This window comes from Oreochromis niloticus, linkage group LG16 (assembly GCF_001858045.2).
Source record: "Oreochromis niloticus isolate F11D_XX linkage group LG16, O_niloticus_UMD_NMBU, whole genome shotgun sequence".
NCBI classification, from domain to species: domain Eukaryota; kingdom Metazoa; phylum Chordata; class Actinopteri; order Cichliformes; family Cichlidae; genus Oreochromis; species Oreochromis niloticus.
Window position 1 is genome coordinate 6,840,725 of NC_031987.2, and position 20,245 is coordinate 6,860,969.

Here is a 20,245-nt window from a genome sequence, read left to right on the forward strand (position 1 = left end):
GAGAGGCACAACTCAGACAGAAGAGGAGACAGAGAAAAGCCACGTGGATAGGAGCTACTCTCCCGAGCTAAGGTTAGCCACAGAGGGCACGGATACAGACGAGCCCAGCCTCCTGAACATCCTGAAAGAGCTTTGTGACTTTAGGAAAGACAACAACAAACAATATGCACACATTAGACGAGGGTTAAGAAGAGTTGATGCTAGAATGGAAGAGGCAGAGGGGCGATTCGACGAGACTGAGACGGTGCTACAGTTGTTTATTTTATTCATAAACTTCACTATTTCATTAATTATTTCATGGTTTCTTTGCATCTTCATCTGTAGTACTTCCACATCGGTGTATGCTCCCTGTGTTTGCTTACATTAAAATACCAGTACTAATGACCAGAGCATAGAAATGCAGCTTTTCATATTTAACAATATATTTTGAAAGCACAAGACAAATCACAAACTGCTTTTAATTTAGGTTTTTATTTTCATTTTGTTTTATTTTTCAGTTCTTGATTTGATGGTGATGTGATGCTATATTACATTTTAAGATTCAGTTGAATTTAAGATGTTTAATATAGCATCAAATCACAACCGTCTCCTCAAGTTGCTTTATACTGTAAGATAGAGACCCTACAGTAGCAGCAAGAAAACCCCAATTAATGAATAATCCCTTATGAGCAAGCACTTGGCGACAGTGGGGAGGAAAAACTACCTGTAACAGGCAGAAACCTCCGGCAGAACCAGGCTCAGAAGGGACGGCCATCTGCCTCGGCCGTTGGGGGTGATGGTAACGATAATACGAAGAGACACGGTGAAGAATATTTCTCAGTCTAATTAAAGTCGAATGAAATAGTTTTAAAATAAAATATACCTCTGATGTTAACTCTGAGGCCAGACTGCTCTGGGCTTGACCAGTTACAGCCGAGGAGGTCGAACTTTAAAGTTGAGGTGAAAAGGAACGCGATTTCATTACTACTTCAGCTAGAAAGTTGCTAATTCAATCATGAAACTGATCAATGATCAGCTGATTGGCTTTTCTCTCTGCGCCAGAAAGAGGAAACCAGCGGATGTCGCGCTAAACAACAGCAGCACCTTTAAGCTTGATCAGCTGTCGGTAGAATTTATTTAATGTTAATTTCTAGTATCAGCTGATGTTTGCTGGAGCCACAGCTGTAAAGCTGCTGGTCATGATATCGGTTTGGATATGTGGTGAGAGGGAAACATGAAGATGAAACCAGGAGATGTTCTTACTGAATCACCAGAGCTGAACAGGTGATGGAGAAACAGGTTTACCTTTTAGGTGACATGAATGAGTTGAAGGGAAGTTATGAACTGTTTCTGAGAGACAAATAACACCAGGATCCTTTTTTTACGTATAGCTGACGGCTGGTAGCTGTGCAGGGGCGGGTCTAACAAAGTTTTGCCAGAGGGCCAGGTAGGGCATTAACATGGAAAGGGGGGCACAAAGAAATACTTTTCTTTCTTATTCTCATTTAAAATGTCTAGCTTTTAATAAATATTTATCTGAATCTTGCAACCAAAGTTTTCATCTGATGTAAAATGTATAGAAATCCATTTTTGTATTCAGTAAATATTAAGACTATAGTCTTAGAAGGGATGTGTTAAAATTGACACATGATGTGTTAAATTTTAACACATGTGCTGCATCAGCTCAGGGACAACACATGATGTGTCAGTTTTAACACAATTAATGTGTCTGCTCCTTTAACACATCTTCTGTGTTAAAAAATGTAAACACAAGGATGTGTTATTTTGACACAAAGATGTGTTAAAATGTGTACATTTCAATTTTTGAAAAAAAGGAGAAAAAAGATGGGTATATATTATACATTTATTGAATTCCATTTTTTATTTAGCATATTATAAATCATTACAAACTGAATAAACAACAGCTGTCAGAGTATTTTCAATTAAAATGTTTAAAATTCAATTTTAGCCAAAGCTATGTCACAATTTTTACTTGACAAAATCAAACAAAATTCATATCTGACTAACTTTCGATCTCTCTAGATCATTAAAATGTCAAAAAAATTTAAAAAAGGGCATAATATCATACATATATATATATATATACATGTTCTGATATAATCATGTCCAGACAATACATGAATTAAATTTTTTTAAAGGCAACAATTGTCATCTTCAACAAATTGTCAACATTCAACAAATGCGCAGTTGCATGCAAACAGAAAAACATACATTTTGGCGAATATAGCATCCAGGTTATACAATTTTGTACCTTGGGTTTAAATACAGCTTATTAGCATCAAAGCTTGTCACTATATATAAAGGCCGAAAATCAAAAATTTCACCCAATCAGTTCATATTGTCTGACCTTTCCACTGCATAGGCAGGTCAGAGTCCTGATAAGCAGTGTATTTGACAAAGATGCCAAATGAGGTTTCTCACCTTTGTGAACAGAGACTCTCTACATTTTGGACAGGTAAACATTTTACTTGCATGCTTTAATCTGTGCAATCAGCTCCAGTACTTTGGTTTTCCTTTGGGTGGACAGCGGCAGGTCATAGACAAACTCAAAGAAGGTGAAGACAAGCGGTGCTGGATAGGACAAGTTACATACCCAATACAGTTTGAAAAGCTTATCCACAACACACGTCTGGGCTTCATTCAGAGAAATGGTTACTCTGTCATTCTTAGCAACAGTGATGTACTGCCTGGTTGCACTCTTTAGATCACTCTTGTTTCCAGGGCAGCTACTGATTTGAGCTTCGGAATGATACTGGCTTCCCATTTTCGTAAAAAGAGATCCGTCTTTCCTCCTGTAAGCTTGCCAAACTCCAAGTCCACCTTGTGGAGAGAAAAAACAGTGTTTAAGTTTAAAATAAAGCATTAAATACATGAAATCAAAAGTACATTCTGCCCATTTGGTAGCTGTATGGCTAAAATCAAACTTTACAGTATCACATTTCTGTTACCCACTTCCACATCAAGCTTACCTACACATTGAAACATAACAATTTACTTGGAGTGGTATCTGAATACAAGTCTATTATTCCTTAATTTTAGCTATGATTTGGGTCCCATCAGACCCTTAGAAAAAAATTAGGACTTTTTAGCTGATGTTCTAGCAGCCAATTTCTTATTTTGTCTGTCTGCGGTTTGTCCTGTAGAGCTTTTTGTGTTGAAAATAGTGCTGCTGAAAGCAGAGTTTCATACAGATTTAGGTGATTTTTTTGTAGGTTTTTCACTTCCATGAGCAGTACTTCTACATTGTCATTTGATGTCCCTACTATTATAGTCATTTGGTGGTACGAGTAAGATTTTGGATCATGTGAAAAGTGATGCTCATTGTAATAAAAGCCCAGTGAATAATGATCCAACTCTGAAATTATAAAACTTTCAAAATATTCACTAGGAGCTCATAAACATAGCTCCAAATGTACCCACTCCTGTTACATACTTTGTATGCAAAACACAACTGAGTGAAGAAGGAGTACATAAACCATTACCAGGAAACCAAGCAACTTACCAGACTTGGCATGTCCAAAAACCGTGGGTACTCTCTGAATATTTCAGCGGCAGTGGGGGAGTCCTTGCTAATGCAGGCTCTGCGACTGGTGTATGTTTCCTCCATGCCTGACATGATAGTTGGAGAGAGGTATATGGGTAACAGCTGAGCAATTTTAACTGAGAAAAAAAAGCTCTAATAAATAATGAGATACACAGTAAGTGGAAACAAGTGCAATTTACAGTATGTAGTGGAATTTACATTATTAAAATGCTAAATTTACTTTAAAAAATTTACTTCTCATCTATAAAAGTGGTTACAAGGACTTTGACAGATTCTAAGTTGTCATATGCGTGCTGAAAAAAGAAACACATGGCTGAATAAGTAAGATTTGCATGGTCAAGTTGCTGTTGTTTTTTTTAAATAACACTGACTATTACTTCCTCAGAAGTTCTGCATAAAACAGAAACTATATCAGAGCATGTTTCCAGCACTAAGCCTTAAAAAGAATGCGCACATACTTTAGTTAATCATACTAGATGCAAAAACTGCTTTAACTGCTTAAAAAATAATTATCTCTGTCAATATGAGGTATATTTCATGTTAAAGTTACTCAGTCTTTATTCCCATTATGTGCTAGCAAACGAATGGTCTCGGTGATGACTACATTTGCTATATTCAGAGCTAACAACAATATTGCCATTTTACACAACACTGCTACGGTTAGGTTCTGACTCTGGCGTTGCTCATAGACACCAGAATGCCTGTCGGAGCCGCTAGCTCAACTACAACACTGGTTCTAAGAGCAATTTCTGAATACTCTAATACATAAATAAAGTAAATAGATAAATACATGAATAAAGTAATACATAAAAATACTACCAAAACACATTTACTCTAATGAAGTATGGTACTAAAGCCAAGAACTAATACTAAAATTAAGAGTAGGATATGTTAGCAAGACTGTTACATTAAGGTTAGCTAGGTATAGTTAAGCAGTAATTAACTTAAACTCAAAACTCCTATATAACTCCTATATTTTGTATAAATTCAAAGTTTCACATTCTTCCAGAAACCCGACATATTTTCAGTACATTAAGATAAACTGGTAAATTATACTTACTGTAAGGTCTGACAACATACTAGGAGACATAACCTCCATCTTTGTCTCCTTTGTCTCAGTGGCGCGAAAAGATAGCGCCCCCTTCCCGCCGCTGGTATGTCATGTTGCTGGGCGGAATTTGTTTCAATTTTCAGCATGTGTGTTCTTACTCATTTCATTTTCTACTTTTACTTCAATTGTATTGCCCTAGTTCACATGTTACGGTCAAAATTAAGCCTGTTCTGTGTGGATACTCATGCTTATAGTATAGCCATGGCCATTAATTGGTATGCCATACACATTGAGAAATAAAAAATTAATCCTCTTTCAGAATTTTAGTACACCATACACACCTTGGTCCACATTACATTATAAAATGTGTTATTTGTTGAAAGTAATGAGGAAATGATTATGTAAAACAAACAATAACTAAACATTTTATTTATTCAGTTAATATAGTTTTAATACATTGTTCATCTACAATTTATTTCACTAAACAAAGGGCTAGCATCAAATTACTGCGCTGCTAATTTTAGGTCCTGTTGTTAGATTCCGAAAATAACACACAAAATGTGTTAAACTGTGCAACACATCAAGTGTGTTAAGCTTTTTACACATTTTTTCAATGTTTACACATTTTCTTACACATGTTATGTTAAAATTCACACAAAATGTGTTAATAGTGTAACAACACATTTTTTGTGTCATTTTTAACACATCCTTTCTAAGAGTGTATTTGAAAAAAAATCAAGATGACAATTTAGTCATCAGTACTGCCTTTAAAGCAGCAGCTGTCTTTCTCTGCATTACACTAAACTGAATTGTTTCGGGATGCTCAATTTGACATTAACGTTGAAAGAGCAGTTACAGTTCTTAAAGTTACAGAAAGAACACACAGTCGCATGACTACTATTTCTTTTCTCGTTTTCAGGCTTGTTTTCAGCCTCTTTCAGGCTCTGAAACACAATGATTTGTTGTTCCACACCGCAGTCAGCTGTGTTGGAACTCTGCATGCAGCACAGACAGGAGGAAAAAAGTCGACCTACAAATGAGAAAAATCGACTTATGCGACTTGGTCTCTTGGATAGTTTGGCTGCTTCCTCTATGAGAGTTACAAAATTACGTTGTCGATGAGTGGGAGATTTAATTTCATCATTAGCAGCACTGTTTCTGCACTTTGCCACTTTTTACAAAGGGCGTTGCAAATCATCTTTAAGGGCCTGTGAGACTCTTTTAAGAGATTTACATGAACTTCATCCTCCATTTCAGCCAAGATTTTGCTGGTAAGCCTCTTGGAGATGGCTTTAACTTCTTGCAAACTGATGACTTCACCTGATTTTCTAACCAATCGCCTAACCAGGAATTGCATACCCATTTCCAAATATAATCTGTTTCTTTCTCTATTTTCTTTCTCTTCTATTGGAGTTCCAGTTTCTTTGGTTTCTGTTGTTTTCTGATTTTGTATTGAAATGTTTTTCCTGTCAATACAAGCGTTACAAGTATGATTATGACTTTTTTCTTCTGTATTTGTCACATTTCCGGGCATTACATTTTCTTTAGGCTCTGAAATAAAAGCTGAATCACTCCTACCTGTGTTTGCTGCTATTGTTTTTGAATATGCACTTCTTTGCTCTCTCTTCGTTAGTTTGGCTGCCTCTTCTATCAAAGTTACAACAATTATGTTGTCAATTAGTGGGAGATTTAATTTCATCATTAGCAGCACTATTTCTGCACTTTGCCATTTTTTACAAAGGCCGTTGAAAATCATCTCTGGGAGCCTGTCAGACTCTATTAAGAGATTTACATGAAGTTGATCCTCCATTTCAGCCCAGATTTTGCTGGTAAGCCTCTTGCAGATGGCTTTAACTTCTTCCAAACTGATGACTCCACCTGATTTTCTAACCAATCGCTTAACCAGGACTGCCATACACTTTTCCAACCTAAATCTGTCATTTCTGCTGCTTTCTTTCTTGTCTATTGGAATTCCTGGATCACTCCTGCCTGTGTTGGTTTCTGTTGTTTTTGAATATGCGTTTCTTTGATTTCTTATCATTAGTTTGGCTGCCTCTTCTATAAAGGTTACCACAATTGTGTTGTCAATAAGTGGAAGATTTAATTTCATTATTAGCAGCACTGTTTCTGCACTTTTCCACTTTTCACACAGGGCTTTGAAAATCATGTTGTAGAGCTTGTTGAAGTCCACTATGAGAATCTCATCAAATTGATCCTCGACTTCAGCCCAGATTTTATTGGTAAGCCTCTTGTAAATGGCTTCGACTTTTTCCTCACTGATGACTTCGCCTGATTTTTTTACCACTCGCCTAACTTGGTTTTCCATACAGTTTTCCAACCTAACTCTGTATATTTCTCTGTTTTCTTCCTTGTCTATTGGGATTCCCGGACCACTCCTACCTGTTTGATTGGTCATTGTTTTTCAATATGCGTCTCTTTGCTCTGTCTTAGTTAAAGATAGCTTTGAAAATTGTTTAGTGATATAGAGAGAGGGGGTATACTTAAGAACTCTGTCCTTGGCAATGACTTAGTTTCGCTACAATTACTTTGGAAATCCGTTTTCTCTGAGCTTTCAGAAAGGGAAGATCGCGGTCTGTACATTTAACGTACGACAACTAAAATGCAAAATGCAAGATTCAAGTATAAAGCCCGCTGTTTCACCCCTATTTAAGGACTCGAGTGGAGGTCACGTGCTGCAAGATCAAAGCAGAAAGGAACTGAGCTGTGAGCTCAGTTCCTCACGTCATGCCGTGAGCGTTCACCTACATGCACGTGCACACAAGTGAGGATCACCTATAAAAGCAGAGTGAAGCTGACCCCCACCCACTTGAAACGTAAAGGCGGAGCGGTTAGTGCTACGTTTGTGCAGATTCGTGCAGTTAAAATTAGCGTTTGTGCTGCTACGGTTTTTGAGATATTAAACATTATTTTATAGGTCATTCAAAGGTCACCATCCCCCCAGACTGCTCCAAAACAGGCCAAAATGGTCTACTTTTTTAGTGCTACGTTTGTGCTGATTTGTGCAGGTGAAATTAGCGTTTGTGCTGCTATGATGAGATATTCTGTTATGGTGTTACTGCTGAAAAATGTCTTGTTCAATAAAGTTCTGTTAAAAAAAACCTCTTGTTGTATTTAATCAGCTAAATTTGTAATGAGTGTATTTAACTTCAATTTCTTTACTTCAATCACTTTTTGTTCATAAAACTACGATGCAAATGCTTGAGTATTTTTCTTAAGGTGGATTAAAAAAACTTTATTGAAAACTACATTTGAACATTTTACACTCCCATGAACACTTTTTGAGAGACAAACAAGCTAGCAGTCTTTTGCATCAAATACACATTTTCTGGCAGAAAAAACTATTATTTGGCTTTACTGTGTCTGAAGGATTCTTAGAACAGCGTGTTACATCTGGTTTCTGAACAAGGTAAGCTTACATTTAAAATACTGAGGTTTTAGTTACTGAGTTAATACATGATATAGCTAACTGTCTGGATCAAAGGGGTTTTTTTGGGGGGGGGGGGGGGGGGGGTGTTAAACATTTTCAAAACTGTCCAAGAAAAAAGTTTCTAAAGCACTTTAAAAACATGTATCACACTGGATTAAAGTGCTGTACAGTACATGTTAATGGGTTAAACACTCAGACTCAATTTAATAAACTGACAAAAGCTCCATCTTAAAAACAATAATTCAACAAAATATGTAAGTGTAGATTGGTGGAGAACTTGGGGGAGGGGTTGCTCCTGGCTGAATATATAGGTCAGAAATCACATTTTGCTCCATCATAATCATTGTGTGTTTTTTTTATTTAGATGCCTCGAAAGCCATCTGTAGACAAGGTTTCCATTTTTGCAATTCTTTGCAATTCAAAAGAGGCCATAGTCCAAAATGGCAAAATAGCCACTCCAGCTGCATCAGTCTGGAAAGAGCTGAGTCAGCAGCTAGAAGACAAGATGTCAGCAAAGGCCCTGTACACTTTTGTGAAGCTAAATAGACACAACATCTGGTCAGCTTTGGAAATCAGTGATCAGGAAAGTAATAGTGAAGGAGAGTTAGATTCACATTGCATTTCTCCTGGACAAGAAAACTGTCAAGCTTTTGAACTAGAAGTCCCTTTGAGGACTGGGTTAAATTTATTCCTGAAACAGTTGAATACAATGACAAGTTTTCTCCTGCCCAAAAAAGGGAATACACAATTTTGAAACCTGGCACTTGGACTCATATCATCAACGATCTTATATGGAAGAAGATCAAAAATACATGTACACTTGTGTTCCGAAGAGCAAAGGTCCATCCAACTGTCAACAATAATTATCTGGACATCAGAGGCGACTGTAAGGAGTGTCATGGCCAGTTAGAAATGTCATGTGACAGACAGCCAGCAATTAATAGTCCAATGGTGCTTCAGTGTTTCATGAGAAATACAGATCTCTCCCTGCACACTGGCCACTCCAAGCGGTTCATGTCTGGAAACCTGCGTGAACAGATCTCTAAAGAGCTGTGTGAGGGCAGAATGGAACCGGCTGTATGGAGGTCAGCGAAGGCAGCAGATCTGATGGATGTTGGAGATCCTGAGCCAAGCCACCTTCCAAATTTGGCCACTCTGCGAAAAGCCAAACAAGAGAGAAAAGACTTGGAATTAGGAGATAAGGACCCCATTGCATCTCTGCAATTGTTAAAATATAGCGTTCCTCACAGTGGTAGCATCCGAGATATTGGACTGGACAGGTTTTTCTGTCACTACTGGAGTCAAACACAGATGCATGTTTATAAGACATTGTCAAAAAAATCTCCCCCAACTGTGTGTTTTGATGCAACCGGTTCAGTTGTGAAAAAACTGCTGAGACCAAATGGCAAATCTGGGCATATCTTCCTTTATCAAGGTATTCTGAAACAAAACAATTGCCCCAGTGTCCCAGTGGTGCAAATGCTGTCAGAGAAACACGATGTTAATGCCATCGCAAACTGGTTGACAGAATGGATTCGTGCAGGTGCACCTGTGCCAAAGGAAGCTGTGAGTGACTTTTCTCTGGCAATTCTGGGAGCTCTGGTCAAGGCTTTCACTCCTCATCCTGATCTGAAGTCCTACCTTAATGAATGCTTTCATGTCCTTCTTGGAACCCAGTCTGCCAAACTCCCCCCATGTTTTATCAGGGTTGATGTTGCGCACTGCATCAAGATGATATGCCAGTGGGACTGCCTGAAGAAGAAAACACATCGTGTTAAAGATTTCTTTGTCAGGTCATTAGGAAAACTTCTTCAGTCTCAATGTTTGGACCATGCAAAACAGCTCCTACGTGCTATCACTGTTGTGGCCCTCAGTGAGGCAGAAGGTGATGACAGTTCTGGAGCCCCTCTTCCCTCAGAAAGGTGCAAGAAATACCTGAAAGCCCAAATTGCTCAAGACTCCATCATCATTCCAGATGAACAGACGGAGGAAAGTGAGAGAGTGGATTCAGTGGATGAGATCCAGACAGACCTGCGACACTGGGTAACAGAAATATGTGAGGAGAGCAGGTCACTTGCTGCAGCAAACGGGGATAGAGATAATATTCACTTTCTCCCTGAGATTATTCCTCATATAATAAGACTGGCAAGTTACTTGCCACTCTGGACAGGAATAATGGTCCCTCTCTTCCAAAGCACCAGCATCACAGCAAGTTCAGCCACTGTTGAAGCTGAGTTCAAAAACATAAAACACGGACTTTTCAAACATGAAAACTTGCCTGTTCGAGTCGATCGCTTCATTGCTCGTCATCTTTCCTTCATCGAGGGAAATATGCGGATTTGTTCTGGGCTGAAGTCGAGGATCAATTTGATGAGATTCTCATAGTGGACTTCAACAAGCTCTACAACATGATTTTCAAAGCCCTGTGTGAAAAGTGGAAAAGTGCAGAAACAGTGCTGCTAATAATGAAATTAAATCTTCCACTTATTGACAACACAATTGTGGTAACCTTTATAGAAGAGGCAGCCAAACTAATGATAAGAAATCAAAGAAACGCATATTCAAAAACAACAGAAACCAACACAGGCAGGAGTGATCCAGGAATTCCAATAGACAAGAAAGAAAGCAGCAGAAATGACAGATTTAGGTTGGAAAAGTGTATGGCAGTCCTGGTTAAGCGATTGGTTAGAAAATCAGGTGGAGTCATCAGTTTGGAAGAAGTTAAAGCCATCTGCAAGAGGCTTACCAGCAAAATCTGGGCTGAAATGGAGGATCAACTTCATGTAAATCTCTTAATAGAGTCTGACAGGCTCCCAGAGATGATTTTCAACGGCCTTTGTAAAAAATGGCAAAGTGCAGAAATAGTGCTGCTAATGATGAAATTAAATCTCCCACTAATTGACAACATAATTGTTGTAACTTTGATAGAAGAGGCAGCCAAACTAACGAAGAGAGAGCAAAGAAGTGCATATTCAAAAACAATAGCAGCAAACACAGGTAGGAGTGATTCAGCTTTTATTTCAGAGCCTAAAGAAAATGTAATGCCCGGAAATGTGACAAATACAGAAGAAAAAAGTCATAATCATACTTGTAACGCTTGTATTGACAGGAAAAACATTTCAATACAAAATCAGAAAACAACAGAAACCAAAGAAACTGGAACTCCAATAGAAGAGAAAGAAAATAGAGAAAGAAACAGATTATATTTGGAAATGGGTATGCAATTCCTGGTTAGGCGATTGGTTAGAAAATCAGGTGAAGTCATCAGTTTGCAAGAAGTTAAAGCCATCTCCAAGAGGCTTACCAGCAAAATCTTGGCTGAAATGGAGGATGAAGTTCATGTAAATCTCTTAAAAGAGTCTCACAGGCCCTTAAAGATGATTTGCAACGCCCTTTGTAAAAAGTGGCAAAGTGCAGAAACAGTGCTGCTAATGATGAAATTAAATCTCCCACTCATCGACAACGTAATTTTTGTAACTCTCATAGAGGAAGCAGCCAAACTATCCAAGAGACCAAGTCGCATAAGTCGATTTTTCTCATTTGTAGGTCGACTTTTTTCCTCCTGTCTGTGCTGCATGCAGAGTTCCAACACAGCTGACTGTGGTGTGGAACAACAAATCATTGTGTTTCAGAGCCTGAAAGAGGCTGAAAACAAGCCTGAAAACGAGAAAAGAAATAGTAGTCATGCGACTGTGTGTTCTTTCTGTAACTTTAAGAACTGTAACTGCTCTTTCAACGTTAATGTCAAATTGAGCATCCCGAAACAATTCAGTTTAGTGTAATGCAGAGAAAGACAGCTGCTGCTTTAAAGGCAGTACTGATGACTAAATTGTCATCTTGATTTTTTTTTCAAATACACTCTTAGAAAGGATGTGTTAAAAAATGACACAAAAAATGTGTTGTTACACTATTAACACATTTTGTGTGAATTTTAACATAACATGTGTAAGAAAATGTGTAAACATTGAAAAAATGTGTAAAAAGCTTAACACACTTGAGGATTGAGTCAGGCTGCATTGACTGTGGGACTTTAATGTGTTAAAAGCAGGTTGAAGACGGCTCAGAAACATTTGACGATTAAAATTTACATTTATTTATTAATTAATTAATTTATGGCTGCTGGTGATTTGTAAAGCCTCTACTCAGCTGTATTTTTGTTACTAATTTATGTTTGTTGTTGTTTAACAAAGATTTCAGAAGAGCAAAGATGAGGACTCCTACTTCATCCTTAATAGTTTAACTGGATTGGAAATCAAAAAAATCCTGATTCTTCTTCCACAGAAGTTTCATTTGTCAGTGTGGGACTGCTGAGTCACCTGAAGAAGTCATTTCATTCTCCACGATGTTGATTTACAGAAATGTTTCACAGGAACTGATTCCTCCCAAAGGGTGAACTAGTGTGTTTCCATAGATTATCTCTGTATGAATGTACTTCTTAAATGAAGGCAAGTGTTTGTCCTGTTTTGTTCCTCAGGTACAGTACGTGATATTAAGGGCAGGCGGTCATCACTGGGGGAAGACAAGAAGCAGACGTACTTCCAAGAGGGAGCTGCAGTGAGGACACAGCCTGGTCACTGAGGTCAGAGGTCAGAATCTGAAACAGCTCAGGTTTATATTCTAGGGGTTATAAAAAAATTCAAATGTATTTATAGAGAAACCTTTAAATAATATTTCAAATAATAGTCATAATTATGATTATTATTAGAAATATCAAACATCTAAGTGGATTTTCTGTTACACGTATTGTCTTAGCCCTGCGATAACTAGCAGCCTGTCTTTGTCCTGTATCAGCTGGGATAGGCTTCATCCTCCCGCAACCCTGAATTGGATACATGAATTGTATTGAATTGTATCCCAATTATGTAATCTGATCTTTTACAAACTCAAGGTATCCAATCAAAATGTAAGTAATAATGATAAAAATGAGAAAGCAGAAATGTGACATGAATGTAAATGTGTTAGCTGACATAGAGGACAGCTACATGTAGTCTGAAAAACCTTTGTTGTCAAGTTTGTAGGTCCATCAGCACGAGACATTCTTACATAGAAGAGTCTGTTAAAGTCTCTAACTCAGTGAAGCATTATTGGTCCAGTCTGTTTGGATAAATATAGTAAGCTGATGTTTGTCCATTTATTGACACATTTTCTTAAGCGCTTATCCAGTTCAGGATCACAGTGGAGCTGCAGCTGGATATGTTCAGTAAAGAAACCTTACAAAAGTTAACATAAACCTGCATCTCTGTACGTTGTTGTCCACAGGATGAGAAAATCAAACTGGAAGACTGTGGAACATGTTAATAAATGTTTGTGTTTATGCCTGTGTCTTTCACAGGAGGCGCTGAAAGGTTTCCCTAATAGTTCCTGGTGAATCAAAGCAGGACCATAAAGGTTGCTGGACTGCATGATGGCCTTACCCCTGAGCAGTCATCCTGTTAAAGGACCAACCAGTTAGAAGCTGTTTTCAAAGTAGCTGAGCAGATTTCATCTCAAGTAAGCGATTAACTGTTTGTTCATTTGTTCTGCCACTTAAAGAGCATTTAAGGACGTCTTTTGAGTGTCCAGTTGAATTAATTCTACTGGCTCTCATGGTCATTTGTGATTATGGACATATTTTCATGTATATCAACCATTTAGTAAATTCTATCTTACAGTCTGAGAAATCACAGTGTTGATATTCAGCACGAAGAGAAAGCTCACTTGTTTGAATTTATTTACAATCATAGTTTTTATACATTCTGACTGTAAACAGCTTTTACAGCTTTGATATTGTTTGACACTCGATATCAGGTGATGGTATCTAATATAAAGGTTTCTATGTCCCAATGAGCCATTTGCACTGACCAGTGTCACTTTAACTGTAACACATTCATTATTTAGATCCAACGTTTCTAAGAGAAATAACTGAATGTAAAAAATGGCAGCCCTCAGGCCAGGTTCAATTGATAGAGATATATGCATGCATTATGAAATTTATGTATCCCAGATCATTTTTATTCATCTAGTCATGGCAGACCCACCCCTTCCTCCCAAGTTAACTGCAACCCAAAAGAACTAGTGGGGTATTTACACACTCACAACCAGTGTGGGGTAGAAAGAGCCACCAAAAACCTGTCAGCCTGCACAGCTACAGATGTGCTAAAAGCTATAAGAGTTAGAAGCTCTGTTTATGGAGAAACCTTCTAAGCCTAACAGAGGACAGGTACTCCTGCCCAATTAACCCCACATACAGCCCAGCCATAAAGTGAACCAAGTCATTTGGTTAAAGACAGCATGGGACCAAATGCATGTAACCAGCCTGCACCAACCTGACATTTCTTCCTCCTGAATTAAATGAATGAATGCATGAAAGTTAAATGACTATCAACCTAAAGCCACTAGTTCCCACACTGGAGTTCCCTGTGTTAACTGTACTGAGCTTGTATCAACAGTTGTAACAGGCTAAGCTACGTGAGACACTGCATTGAACGATTGTTTCTATCTTAATGGTTTCAGCTCATATGTTCTGCTTTTTCCTTTCAGTAGATCAAAGCAGCTCGTGCTCTGTCTGCTTCCATTCTGATGGCAAGAAGAAGAAAAAGAATGCTTCAGCGAAGTGGCGTTCATGGTCTCAGTGGACAGTCATGGTCACACACTGCATGTGGTTTTAAAAGCAACATGTCTGTTCACCACAACAATGGAGATGTGTAATATCAGTGCAGCTACGGTTTGTTCTTGAACATCAGTTCTGTTGTCTACTTTGACCACTTAGACCAAAAAAGTGTTGTTTTCAGATTCTTTCTTATAAATCTGTAAATCACCTGCTCATTTTTTATTACAATTAGTTTCACATAAATGTTAGTGTTTCCTTTATGGTCTTTTAATGCTTACACTAGACTGTACACGTCTACATTAGAGACATTTCTGTTACCTATTTATGAGAGTGGGCTGCTTGACTACAATTTGGAAATGGATGCAAAATCGTGCTATTGTTTGTTTTTTAATATGATTCAATTCAATTCAATAAAACTTTATTGATCCTGAAGGTTGACCCCGAGGGAAATTTGGGTTAAGGCCAACACAGGACGTGTCTGACTAAGCAAAGATTAATCTGATCCCATTTCTACCTGTCTCTACTGTTTCAACTGTAACTGTCAGGATATATATTTATTCCAGCTCTCATAGGGCAAAGGAATGACTCAGACTTGTCAAATGTTCTTTGATTTGATACACAATTTGAAGTTCACAATTTTCTTACAAATAAAACTATAATGACAAACACGAACAGCTGTGCTTATTTCTGAGACATGATTTTTTTTGAATGTGTTCACATTTAGACAGTGTGCATTTGTATGCTGAAACTGTAATGGTGAACCTGAGGTGATGGTCAACAGAAGGCAAACATATATAAATAGAAAACAATACTGAAGTAATGTCTTTACCCTCTGCAGCGTGTGGACGCTGTGCACACAATCACCTTATTCACTGTAGTAAACATGCACCGCTAGCTCACGTGACTGACTGTCTCCATGGTTACATCGTATATTATTAGCTATGTAAACAGCTTCCAAAGATACCGCCATAGCTCTCTGCAGCTGTAACACTTTCATGCTTTACAAATCATTTCACGTTTTTGATAGTTATGAAGCCAGAATATGTTTTTAAAGTCATGCTAGGCTGTTGCTATGGTGGTTGCGCGTCCGATTCCTGTGTTAGCTGTCCGCCGTAGGAAGGCTGCGTTCCGTTTAGAAGTGGCGACAGTCTGCCGTAACTCGAACTCAAACCCGCTTTGTTCTGTAATTAAAGGGCTTTTACAGCCGTTCATGACACACACGCACACACATAAAGCTCTTTGCCTCACCATGAGAATGCAACTTAACTAAAACCTTTAAAGTATCTGAGATAGGATAGAAAAATGAAGCAACCACAGATTTAATGGTGAAGACTCTGGGTTCTGTAGTTCACGTTTTACAGTCCTGAATGACTCACTGCACATCCATATAATTTATTGAAGAGGAGTTTAAAATGCACTTTAAATTTACACTGTTGCTGTTTAATTTTTTACATTGTTACTGTGTTATGTCATGATAAGGTTCACCTGCTGGGGGTTTGATGGATCAGCTGGACAATACAGTCAAAGACAGACTTCATTCATCATATGCAAGAATCCTAGTTGGATTTTTGTTTTCACTCATATTTTAGAACCAATATTGAAAACAATTCTGACAGACTGGATACCTGGTCAGGGTGTACATTACCTTTCACTCAAGCATCCCAGGACAGAGCCCTGCCCCACCATGAGCCTGGGTGGATACGTGGTTATAATATAAATGACTGATACTGAATATGAATATTTCATGAAATCAAATTATAATATGAATTCCTAGGTGTTTGTTATATCCAGCAAGAGACTGATTACATATGTCTGAATTGCTAACCCTAACCCTAGCTCAACAGACCACAATGCCCTGGACTGTCAGTATTATTACATGCTGTGAACATAAGTAGCTTTGATCACAGTTTATGTTGTAAAGAGAAGGAATATTGAAAAAAAGATCGACATTGTGATGTTATTTCTTCCAAACTGACCAGAAACATGCTTATCAGACTCTCACAGCACAGGATCAGACTCACTGTGCATGATGGCTCAGGCCAGTAATGTTTGTTAGATTGTCAGTTGTTTAGTATACTTCTGTACAGTTAGGGTCACCGTCTCTGTGTCAGTATAATTAATATGCAGAAAACACTAAAAGCTGATTGTCTTCCAATATTCTAGCATAATTAAAAAACTTTGACTTTGTTAGTACATATTGTTACAGTCCTAATGCAATATGATTCTTCATAACTCCTGCTTTGAAATACTGAACTTTAAAATTGACCTGATGAAAGATAATTTACAGTGGCACTCTGTCAGGATAATTCTGACTATAAGATCACTGTATTAATCTGAATCCTTCTGAATCCTTCTGAAATGTGCTGTGAATGAATGCTGATGCAACTCACTGTGGGAAAGGTGTTAATCTGTGACACATGCAACACATTCACAGAGGAGGAGGACACAAAGGGAGGACACGCAGAGGCTGTGTTAAAGTCAGAATCCAAATCTTTAGTCAAAAACAGGCGTCGGTTACAACAGGAAGACAAGCAGTCCATCAAACAGTCTACAGGGTCAAACATACAGAGAATTCAAACAACAGTAAAAATAACTGGACACTGGAAAAACTTAAGCAATGTGAGACGCAATTAAAGGAAGCAGCGCAGTATATTCACTGAATTACAAAATTACAAAGAGAAAAACGACAATTTCTAAGGATTATTTTCTTAATTGCGGGTAGACTGTGGCTGGTAAAGATGGAAACATACAGAATGTAAACTGTGTGAGTTTGGTGAACTTTGTTAGTAACAAATGAGGTAAAAAAAACCCAAAACAGACAAAACACAGAAAGAGGCTCTCAGTATTCATTAATAATTAGAAAGCATCTAAACATTCTGATTTTACAGTCTTAGTTCCGCTCGCTGTCATCATTAAAATCATCATGATCAATGGCGAGGTCCTGAGGTGGGCGGGGCCGTCTCTGGTGATGTCACCATGAAGGAACAGCGTCTGGCACGTGTTGGTGAAACATCCCGTACACTGGTGTAGTTTCCTCTCCAGCTGTTGGACATCTGACACTTCAACATTAAGGAGAAGAAGAAGAAACAGTGTTAGGTCAGGTGACCACATGGTTTCTAAAATAACTGACAGGAAGTAACCAGGCTGTTAGAAATGGATATCATGTTTTAAAGTTACTGTAGTTAGGTAACTCTACTTACCAAAAGCAGAGCTGCTGAATGTTGCAGGAACTGATCATGTGTGGTGGTCATTCAGTGCTGCTCCTGCAGGTTAGACAGTCCAATAGTGATATCCTGCCCATCTGAGAGTTTGAAACATACATGCAAGATTTAATTGTATTACAGTCAAAGTTGGATGTTCGTTTTGTCCTTTAAAAATGTTTGTGTATTTGAAAGCACTACATTTAAGGATGACTCTGATCGTCTCTCTCTAAGAGTGTCTCCTTTAAAGGGAGACAAGTGTATCCACTGATCAACAAGTCAAGGTGGTGAGAAGGACTCGTGTCCTTTGTGACTCTGCTAGTTTTCTGAGGAACACCACCGTCTCTCCACACCGTCACCATCTGTGAGCACAAACTGCTGCTCTGCTCTGTCAGCATGTAGGAAATCACATATCACACACACAAGGGTGAAGAAACAGAGCTCAACTTTGGATACTTTAGATCAAAACTAGCTCTTAGTTTCAGCAATCAGACAAACAATGATACCAACTGATTCTGTATGAATACAATATGGTATTTCAATACAGGTGTCAAATTAATGTATAAAAACTAATACAGATATATGTATATATATTTTGATAAATTAGTTTGCTAAATTAGAATATATTTTTATTTATTTTTGATTTAACAATTGCAACTGAAAGAAATTAAATACTGAACAAAATATATTGTCACATTCTGCATTCTCAAATACAATTTCACAAACTAAATTTGATTACAGAAAAATATGAATTACAAAAATAATTGTTATTATTAAAATATTATGCAACCGTGACCAAAGTCAGAATCATCATTACAGTATTGTGGACTTACTGCTTGCCTAATGTGAACTTCAGGGGAGATCATGATGACAGAAAACTGTAAACAACACTCTGAAGTCAAGCTGCTTTCTTGTTTCTGTGACCTCAGCACGCTGACAGACCTGAAGTTGCTACAGATTTTAAAAATGATAATTACAGGGAAGAAACTTCTTTTCATCGTTTAATCAAACATTTGATGCCTCAGCTGTCTCAGTCCTAAAGCATTCTGCAACTACAACTAACCTGAGGGCTTGGATTTGGCTGCAGGTGCCCTGTACATCCTTCTCAGCAGCAACATGTGGGTACCATTTAATCACACTTCTTCCTGAGCTTTGCTTCATCACAAGACTAAAGGTGGCCGTGTCACAGTCTTATCATCATCCAATTGGAGAAGAACATTTATGGTCATCCTGGTTTTGTTTTCTGATCCTGCAAAGACTGAGGACAACAAGCCCAGAGAACAAGAGATACACAACATCCAACATTCAGACTCAACAGCCTCATAAATGAAGCACCAGGTTGGTTTATGCTAGATATAAGCATATTCACATTACTGTGTATGAATAATAATCAAGAGACAAACTTGAAGATGCAGGCATGATGTCATATCAGACTGCAAACAAACATCCACCAGGCTTCTTTGTTGGCAGAGGTGATGATCTCCCATCAGGGATCAGTAGCGTGTATTAACCTGTGTATAAGCAGCAGTCACTGAATATTACTGTTTCAGATAAGAAATCTGCCACATAAAAGCCAGGGGAGGGATCTCTCAACTGACTTACCTCTCTGTTCCTCCAGCTTCAACAAAATCTGACTCTCCAGTACAGACAAACAAAAAACTCCAGCTGGGAGATAGAAAACGCTGTCTGGGTCTTGCTGGATGTTGCTGGTCAGAGCCACACATTAGCAGAGTGCTGCTTGGTCCCACTGACCCATGTGGACAGCGACTGTGGCGAACTGTTCTGGAAAACAGAAAGAGAAGTAAAATGACAAAAGCCAAACAGGATTTCCACAGACTCTCTTAGAACAGCAATCAGAAAATCATTGGTTCATATTACAATTAATATGACAGGCTCCTTAAATGTAAGCAGTTAAATCTGATTTGATTTACATTCTTCACACAGCACATTTTCCAGGCTGTCAGGTAAACATAGAATTAATCTCAGGTGCATGACTCAGAGTAGGATTCAGTAAAGATTGCCAGCTCTAATATTATTACACAATCAAGACACCAACAGCTCAGATTTCTAGAAGTATTTAAACAATGTCAGTCTATCCATTCATTTTCTTCTGAATATTCATTCAGGTTCAGTGGAGGGTGGGGGCGTTGTGGAATTTTGTAAATAAATCTGCTGTGATCAAGCTATTTATTACTGTGCGAGAGCCAACACACATCAAACATCTAAGTTCACAGTCATGTCAGCTCTGCCACAGAAGTGGTGCTACACTCCTCTTTGCATTCCAAGAAAGAGGGAGGAAGTTACAAACTGATCATACCACACTTCACGTCTCGCTATGAACCTAACGGATCAACGGTTAAGCTGTTTTGTGCCCTTGGCCTTATCAGCACCTGTAAAGGGAGTGTTTTCTCAA

General features: G+C 38.2%; 4 long non-coding RNA genes across 7 annotated transcripts; 1 reads left to right on the forward strand and 3 right to left on the reverse strand.

The window, feature by feature from the left end:
- Window positions 1-2,095: 2,095 nt before the first annotated feature.
- On the reverse strand, window positions 2,096-5,277 carry LOC109197386 (uncharacterized). Its single transcript, XR_002058510.2, has 3 exons — window positions 4,605-5,277; window positions 3,503-3,609; window positions 2,096-2,820 (listed from the first exon to the last, which is right to left on the reverse strand). It is a non-coding gene; the product is annotated as an uncharacterized LOC109197386 (long non-coding RNA).
- A 3,439-nt stretch (window positions 5,278-8,716) lies between these two features.
- On the reverse strand, window positions 8,717-10,315 carry LOC109197351 (uncharacterized). 2 transcript variants are annotated; one of them, XR_002058464.2, is made up of 3 exons: window positions 9,893-10,315; window positions 9,593-9,795; window positions 8,717-9,198 (listed from the first exon to the last, which is right to left on the reverse strand). It is a non-coding gene; the product is annotated as an uncharacterized LOC109197351 (long non-coding RNA). The 2 variants fall into 2 exon arrangements; XR_002058463.2 differs by having other exon boundaries at window positions 9,292-9,795.
- Window positions 10,316-12,136: 1,821 nt separating this feature from the next.
- LOC109197380 (uncharacterized) lies at window positions 12,137-15,300 on the forward strand. 2 transcript variants are annotated; one of them, XR_002058503.2, is made up of 3 exons: window positions 12,137-12,629; window positions 13,376-13,533; window positions 14,563-15,300. It is a non-coding gene; the product is annotated as an uncharacterized LOC109197380 (long non-coding RNA). The 2 variants fall into 2 exon arrangements; XR_002058505.2 differs by having other exon boundaries at window positions 14,566-15,300.
- Window positions 15,301-17,265: 1,965 nt separating this feature from the next.
- LOC112844136 (uncharacterized) lies at window positions 17,266-18,105 on the reverse strand. 2 transcript variants are annotated; one of them, XR_003216750.1, is made up of 3 exons: window positions 18,034-18,105; window positions 17,833-17,933; window positions 17,266-17,691 (listed from the first exon to the last, which is right to left on the reverse strand). It is a non-coding gene; the product is annotated as an uncharacterized LOC112844136 (long non-coding RNA). The 2 variants fall into 2 exon arrangements; XR_003216749.1 differs by having other exon boundaries at window positions 17,652-17,674.
- Between the last annotated feature and the right edge of the window lie 2,140 nt (window positions 18,106-20,245).